Source organism: Daphnia pulicaria, unplaced genomic scaffold (genome assembly GCF_021234035.1).
Source record: "Daphnia pulicaria isolate SC F1-1A unplaced genomic scaffold, SC_F0-13Bv2 h1tg000130l, whole genome shotgun sequence".
Lineage (NCBI taxonomy): Eukaryota > Metazoa > Arthropoda > Branchiopoda > Diplostraca > Daphniidae > Daphnia > Daphnia pulicaria.
Window position 1 is genome coordinate 12,501 of NW_025804824.1, and position 7,500 is coordinate 20,000.

At 49.6% G+C, this 7,500-nt stretch overlaps 3 non-coding genes across 3 annotated transcripts in view; all 3 read right to left on the minus strand.

The window, feature by feature from the left end:
- The window catches only part of LOC124319133, a 4,576-nt gene extending 3,388 nt beyond the window's left edge, over positions 1–1,188 (minus strand). The window contains exon 1 of the ribosomal RNA XR_006912828.1: positions 1–1,188. This exon is cut by the window's left edge and continues 3,388 nt beyond it. This is a non-coding gene — a ribosomal RNA (large subunit ribosomal RNA).
- Positions 1,189–1,830: 642 nt separating this feature from the next.
- On the minus strand, positions 1,831–1,983 carry LOC124319130. Its single transcript, XR_006912824.1, has one exon. It is a non-coding gene; the product is annotated as a 5.8S ribosomal RNA (ribosomal RNA).
- A 930-nt stretch (positions 1,984–2,913) lies between these two features.
- On the minus strand, positions 2,914–5,208 carry LOC124319131. Its single transcript, XR_006912825.1, has one exon. It is a non-coding gene; the product is annotated as a small subunit ribosomal RNA (ribosomal RNA).
- Between the last annotated feature and the right edge of the window lie 2,292 nt (positions 5,209–7,500).

Below are 7,500 nucleotides of genomic sequence, written 5' to 3' on the forward strand. Positions count from 1 at the left end.
CTTTCGCCCCTATACCCAACTCCGACGATCGATTTGCACGTCAGAATCGCTGCGGACCTCCACCAGGGTTTCCCCTGGCTTCGTCCTGGCCAGGCATAGGTCACCATCTTTCGGGTCCCAACGTGTGCGCTCTGGGTTCGTCCGGCCGACTCGACCAAACCCTTTTAAGGGGGAAAGATCTCGCGAGCATTCGGACGCCCTGGGGTTGCGCCCGCTCTGTTCGAGACGGGATCACCCCTCGCGGATGCACCCTCATCGGGGCCGCTTCACTTTCATTGCGCCTCGCGAGTTTAGTTTGATAATTTCTCGACGACTTGCGCACATGTTAGACTCCTTGGTCCGTGTTTCAAGACGGGTCGGGTGGGACCCGACTTCTACTCTCCGCTCTGGGCCTCCACAGGTTGAGCACCGCAACTTTTTCTCTTTTACAAAAAAAAGCTACGACACCTCCCGGGAGGAGACAGGTCACGACCGGGCAGTACTGTTGGGAAACGCCGCGCTCGTCATCGCGGCACCCGCGAAGGTAACCACGAAACTCGCTAACGGACGCCCCGTGTAACAGACACCCAGTCGGTCGCGGAGTCCTACTAGGCCCCCCACTTGCGGACCTTGGCGTGGCTATTGCGATCGCAGAACGACTTATGCAAGAGAGCCGCCAATTCAGGCAGTCTCCATGCAGCGTTAAGGGCATACAACCAAGTGCCGGGAGCGGGGACTTGTTCGACCTTCGAGGGCCCACCCGTTTAACCCCCTGAACGGTTTCACGCACTCTTGAACTCTCTCTTCAAAGTTCTTTTCAACTTTCCCTCGCGGTACTTGTTCGCTATCGGTCTCGTGGCGATATTTAGCCTTAGAAGGAGTTTACCTCCCGCTTAGGGCTGCACGCTCAAGCAACCCGACTCTTGGGAAGGGATCCGATGCACGGTCTCGGCTCGTCTTATCTACGGGCCTGACACCCTCTGTGGGTTGCTCGCCCCGTTCATGGAGACTTGGACGATAGATACCGGACAGACGCGCACGATCCTCCCGAACACCACATTCCTCGGCACCCGCTCAACCGGGCGCGAGGTTCGGTGCTGGGCTCATCCCTGTTCGCTCGCCGCTACTAAGGGAATCCTTGTTAGTTTCTTTTCCTCCGCTTACTGATATGCTTAAGTTCAGCGGGTAGTCTCATCTAAACTGAGGTCAGAATGAATTGTTTGTTTTCAAAAGGAGACAACACTTTATCTAGCTCGGCAGACTTTGGCGTTTTAAAGCCGGGAAAGATTGAATAATTGCCGGTTCAAATTTTTTTTTTTCGAAATAAAGCGAGTCTCTCGTTATTCGCAAAAATTAATTTACGAAAAGTGACAGGGCGTCCTGCGGCTTTTTGTATTGAAACAACGCGTCGTGCGCGAACCAAGCTTGCATAACGAGCGGTGTAGAGTGAGTGATAATTCGCGGTGGTCGACACTTCGACACGCCCGGCGCACACACACAACTAAACTCGCGTTGAAGCGGTATATCGCGCACACGCAGCCGACACCTTGTTCGAGAAGATGTGTTTATTTCTAAAATTTTTTTTTGAGTTGGCTCAAAAATTTCCCATCTGTTTTGCCATCGAAAAAGGTTTCTTTTGAATAGAGAGGAAAAAAACAAAACAGGGCGAACCTTCTTTTATTTTTCCCCCTTTTTTGTATTTGAGGCATCGCGGACACTTAAGTCGCGCGGCACCCAGACGTTAGAGATTCGGGAGCTTTTATGCGGTCAGGCCGGGTGAAAAATAAATCTCGCCGCGACCCAACATGCAAAACCAAGACTGAAAAAATCTCTGTTCGTTCATCATTCGACCGACCCTCAGTCAGATGTGGCCCGAGCGAGAAGCTGGGCCGCCATTTACGTTCAAGATTTCGATGCTCCATGTGTTCTGCAGTTCGCATGGATTAGCGCACTTTGCTGCGCTCTTCATCGATCCACGAGCCTAGTGATCCACCGTTCAGGGTCGTATATAAAACGACATATTCGTTTTCTTCTCTCTTTTTCTCCAACCCGCCCAAGCAAATGAATGCGAGGGCGGAGAAAGAAAGCCAGAAAGAAAATGTTCCGATAAACACTCGTACTAGAATTTGGGTTTAGTGTGTTATTGTGATTTTGAATTCTTCCTACTTCATCGAGAGGGCGAAGGGCAAGCTTAAAAAACATTCGGTTTTCAACGGCATAGTGTCGGGCTTTGGAGTGTTAGTCTATACGACGCACACGCACGCAACCACGAGTATCTACGCCCGAAAAGAACGTCCAGAGTAAAGTCTCACACTTTCGTCCCCCACCGAGAATCAAAAAATCCCGAAGACGAAGAGAGAAACAAAAAAAAACAATTTCGATTGGGCGTATCCGCTTTAAACCACCGCGCATCAGAGCGCCTGATACCCGTTCAAAATCTTGATGTTTTTTTTTTTTCCGACTCTCCATCCACCGAGTTTTTATTTTTCAAAGTGTTTGATTTAGGGACTAAGACTTTATAAAATCTCCTTTATTGTTCCTTCGGTACTCGCGGCCCAGGCGGGCTATCGTATTCTTCACTCTACTAACGTCAACACTGTGAGCGCCGCTAAAGGTCGAATGAATCTATAGAGACATTCACCATCGAAGCAGGAAGAATTTGCTCACGGCCATAGACCAAATCGAAAGACTTTGTGTTTTTTTTTGAGCCGAGAGGAAAGAAAAATCAATTTGAAAAGGCGAATCCGCTTTAAACCACCGCGCATCAGAGCGCCTGATACCCGTTCAAAATAAATGATTTTCTTCCGTCAACCCACACATAGTTCATACGATGTCTTACGCCGAAAGACTTTTGATGGGGTTTTTTTGTTTTGCAACTTTTAGTTGTTTCGTGCTCAACCAAAGCCATATGCGCAAAACATTTGTCTTGTTCGTTTATGATCCTTCCGCAGGTTCACCTACGGAAACCTTGTTACGACTTTTACTTCCTCTAAAGGATCAAGTTCGACCATCTTTCAGTCTCGCCGTTGGTAGGCACCGCACGGGCAGAGATTGCTCCCCACTCGACGGCACCCCGACAAGCCCGTCCGAAGGCCTCACTAAATCATTCAATCGGTAGTAGCGACGGGCGGTGTGTACAAAGGGCAGGGACGTAATCGACGCGGGCTAGTGACCCGCGCCTACTAGGGATTCCTGGTTCATGGGGATCATTGCAGTCCCCAATCCCAACCACGAAGGAGGTTCAGCGGTTACCCGGTCCTTTCGGACAGGGAGAGTGAAACACGCTGATTCCTTCAGTGTAGCGCGCGTGCGGCCCAGGACATCTAAGGGCATCACAGACCTGTTATTGCTCACTGTCACGCGGCTGGACGCCGCTTGTCCCTCTAAGAAGACTGCGTGACGGACGCGAGAGCAGAAGGTATCGCCGGGGATGACGACGACCGAATAACAATAGAGCCAGCCCCCGCGAGACATTCCCGACAAAGCCCCGCCATACCTCATCCGCCAGGCAACCAACCCGTGAAGGCCGTACACCCGACGAACAGAGCACAACGAAACCAAGCCGAGAGATTGCCTCACTAAAGGAACCAGTCCCACCGAGACCCGAATCGCCGCCACCTGATCCCGACGCCTCCGTACTCCCTTCGGTTTCAATTGATAAAACCCGTCACCTATTTAGCAGGCTAGAGTCTCGTTCGTTATCGGAATTAACCAGACAAATCGCTCCACCAACTAAGAACGGCCATGCACCACCACCCACCGAATCAAGAAAGAGCTCTCAATCTGTCAATCCTTCCAGTGTCCGGGCCTGGTGAGGTTTCCCGTGTTGAGTCAAATTAAGCCGCAGGCTCCACTCCTGGTGGTGCCCTTCCGTCAATTCCTTTAAGTTTCAGCTTTGCAACCATACTTCCCCCGGAACCCAAAGACTTTGGTTTCCCGGAAGCTGCCCGTCGAGTCATTGGAGTAACTCCGACGGATTGCTGGTTGGCATCGTTTATGGTTAGAACTAGGGCGGTATCTGATCGCCTTCGAACCTCTAACTTTCGTTCTTGATCAAGGAAAACATTCTTGGCAAATGCCTTCGCTGTTGTTCGTCTTGCGGCGGTCCAAGAATTTCACCTCTGTCGCCGCAGTACGAATGCCCCCGTCCGTCTCTATTGACCATTACCTCGGGTCCAAAAGTAAAAGACCAGCAAAATCGGACCGAGGTCCTATTCCATCATTCCATGCTGCGATATTCAGGCGTTGGGATACACCTGCTTTGAGCACTCTAATTTGTTCAAAGTAAACGTTGCCGGCCGCCCGAGACACCCGGTGAAGGGCACCCCGAACGATTGACTGGGTGGAGCGAATCGAGTCAACTACGACCAAAATTTAAAAAAGAACCCGAAAGAACTTTCCAACTCTGGCCGCAGATACAACAACGACGCACCGACCACCACTCCGGCGATGTTGTCCGACCGTGAAGAGAGTCGGGCTTTGACACCCGGGCTCCCAGAGCGTGAAACGCAACACCCTTGATTCAGAGCGGCGCCGCCCGGCCGAAGACAGACATCCGACTACGAGCTTTTTAACCGCAACAACTTTAATATACGCTATTGGAGCTGGAGTTACCGCGGCTGCTGGCACCAGACTTGCCCTCCAATGGTTCCTCGTTAAAGGATTTAAAGTGTACTCATTCCAATCACGGGGCCTCGGAAGAGTCCCGTATCGTTATTTTTCGTCACTACCTCCCCGTGCCGGGAGTGGGTAATTTGCGCGCCTGCTGCCTTCCTTGGATGTGGTAGCCGTTTCTCAGGCTCCCTCTCCGGAATCGAACCCCGATTCCCCGTTACCCGTTGCAACCATGGTAGGCGCGTAACCTACCATCGACAGTTGATAAGGCAGACATTTGAAAGATACGTCGCCGGCGCGAAGGCCGTGCGATCGGCGTGAAGTTATCCAGAGTCACCAAAATTGGTACGGTGCGCGAGCCCGAAAGCCCGGCCCCGACTGGTTTTGATCTAATAAAAGCACCTCTTCTGCGAGCCCGAAAGCCCGCAGTCGAGGCTCGAGTGCATGTATTAGCTCTAGAATTACCACAGTTATCCAAGTAGGATGGAGTGGATCTAAGGAACCATAACTGATTTATTGAGCCATTCGCGGTTTCGCCGTCTAGCGGCTTGTACTTAGACATGCATGGCTTAATCTTTGAGACAAGCATATGCTACTGGCAGGATCAACCAGGTATTTCGTGTATGTTTGTTTGATATGCATCCGGCGAGTTGCGGGTTTTTATTTCGCCCACGCATCACCAAACACACACCAAATCAACACGTTTTTCGTTTTTTTTCTTTTTCTTCGGAAACTAAAATTTTTGATCGCAACGCCTGGCGTGTCACAGCGAGTCCCAGTGAAGAGAAACACCGATCCGATCCGTTTGTTGGATTTTTTTCATTTCAATTTCCAAAGTCAAAGACCATTCAACGGTCTATGAGCCCAAAGTGAATCGGATTCATTCGACCGGTCTTGATATATTCATCAACTTTTTTTCCCGTATTACGGTTTTCGACGGTCATATGTGGCGTGCTGTATGCTCATAAGTCAAGCCTGCTTTACTAAGCTGACAAGCATACATCTTTTAAATTTTTGTGGGCTCAGAGTTTTATTTTTATTTTTCCACCGCCGAGGCACACTCTCGCATCACCCCGCACGACACACACACACACACACACCTCACCGCTCAACGGTCACACGAGGCAGAATTTTCCGCAAAGACTTTCGAAGAGAAAGAGAAAACTCGGAACAACCGCGGTCAGAGGCCAGCATAGAGGCATCGTATAGAAAGTCATGGGCGGAAAAAAAACAAATCATTTCAAGTCGAGACAAGCAACCAGACTACCCCTATAAAAGTGCGCAATTCTTTAAGAGTTCACCGAAGAATGACCGAGATCAAGTATGCACGAAACGAACATATTCCAAGGGCAGCTGAATAAGCGATTCTGCGCCGAAGCGCGAGAAAAGCAAGCGGTACACCGATGGGGATCGTTTTTTTTATCGTGTTAGATTCGTTGTTGTCAAGCAAGGATTCTCAAAATGTTTTTTGCATTGCACCCAAGTTTCGTACTGATTACTTGTCGCAGACCGGTGACTGTCAAAAAAAATTTTTTTTACGTTTTTTCTTGAGAGGTCACTGCCTACACACAACTCCGGGCGGGCCGTACACTCACAGCCGTTTGAATTCTCCCTTCGTGTGTCATGGCCATAACTGAGCGTACATCTTACCGGGCGCCGAGTTGATCTGGCTTGTTCGATGAACGTTCGGGATACGTACAATCGATATAGCTCCAACCGTAACTCGTTTGTAATTACGCCGGCCATACTCAGCGGGCGCTCAGCTCAGCTCTCGATATCTTCCGTCGAAGGGAAGTTCGTAGTAAAAGAGAGTCAGAGTCGACGCCACATTTTGCGGTCCTCGCATCTCATCCGATTTTTGAATTTTATAGATTTGCCATCACTTCCACCCAATTCTCTCGTATATTTCAATCTCTTGACTTTGTCCGACCGGGCCGTCTTCGCCCCCCTTCAACTCCGTCCATCTCCACTTCTGTGTTCCACACAACGAGCTTCCGTCAAACGGCAAAATGTGAAATATGCGCACGCCGCACGAAATAATTTGAAAGCGTTCTGTTTGGTGGCTTTTTTATTTTTTATCTCTCGGCTCACACACACACACACACATTTCCGCCTGAACGGTAATTTTTTTTGATACGGTGTCAAAAAGTGAAAAGACGCGCACCATTTTCTTTTCTCTTCCGTATCGTCGCTGACGGTAAACGCTGATGGTTATGATGCCGTAAGTTTGGAAGAAAGAATCTTTCCCGTCTTGTCTTGTTACGGTAAAATAACAAAGAACAAGCGTCCGATTTCTCTCACAGACGGCCACAGACAAACCACACGTGCCGAAGAAACGAAACGTCCGAAACCAAAAAAATGTTTGACGCGCGCACCTCTTCTGAACTTTTCGACCAAGAGTCGTTGGATCGAGTGACGAGCTTCTCAGCTGTCGCACCAATCGGTGAAGCGGCGTTTGAATTCCCGTCCACATCGCGGTTCGGATATATTTTTACATATACCGACCATCGGAAATTTCGAAAACGGTTTTACCGAAGGAATGATATTTCACACACCGACAGCTCATCGAGTTCGTCTCCGTTCAACGGTTTTTTTTTTTAAGACTTTTTGATCGCATGGGGCTAAACTGGTTAGAGCAAAGCCGCGATCCAAGCAGTGAAAAAAAAACAAAGACAGTGCAAGCGCGATCGAACGGAATCGAAACTAAAATCATGTGAAGTGGCGGGCGGAAAGGAGCTCAGCTACGGTGGAAATGAAACTACAACTAACGCCGAACCGGACAACTTCCCATTCTGCGTCTTCGTTTCATTTCCCAAAGCTCCCCGTCGATACCAAAGTTTTTGCGTCGAAGCTACTAAAGAAATTTCGCGCTTTCCTTTTCGCCTCTTTCGCCTTCCCTTCGATATC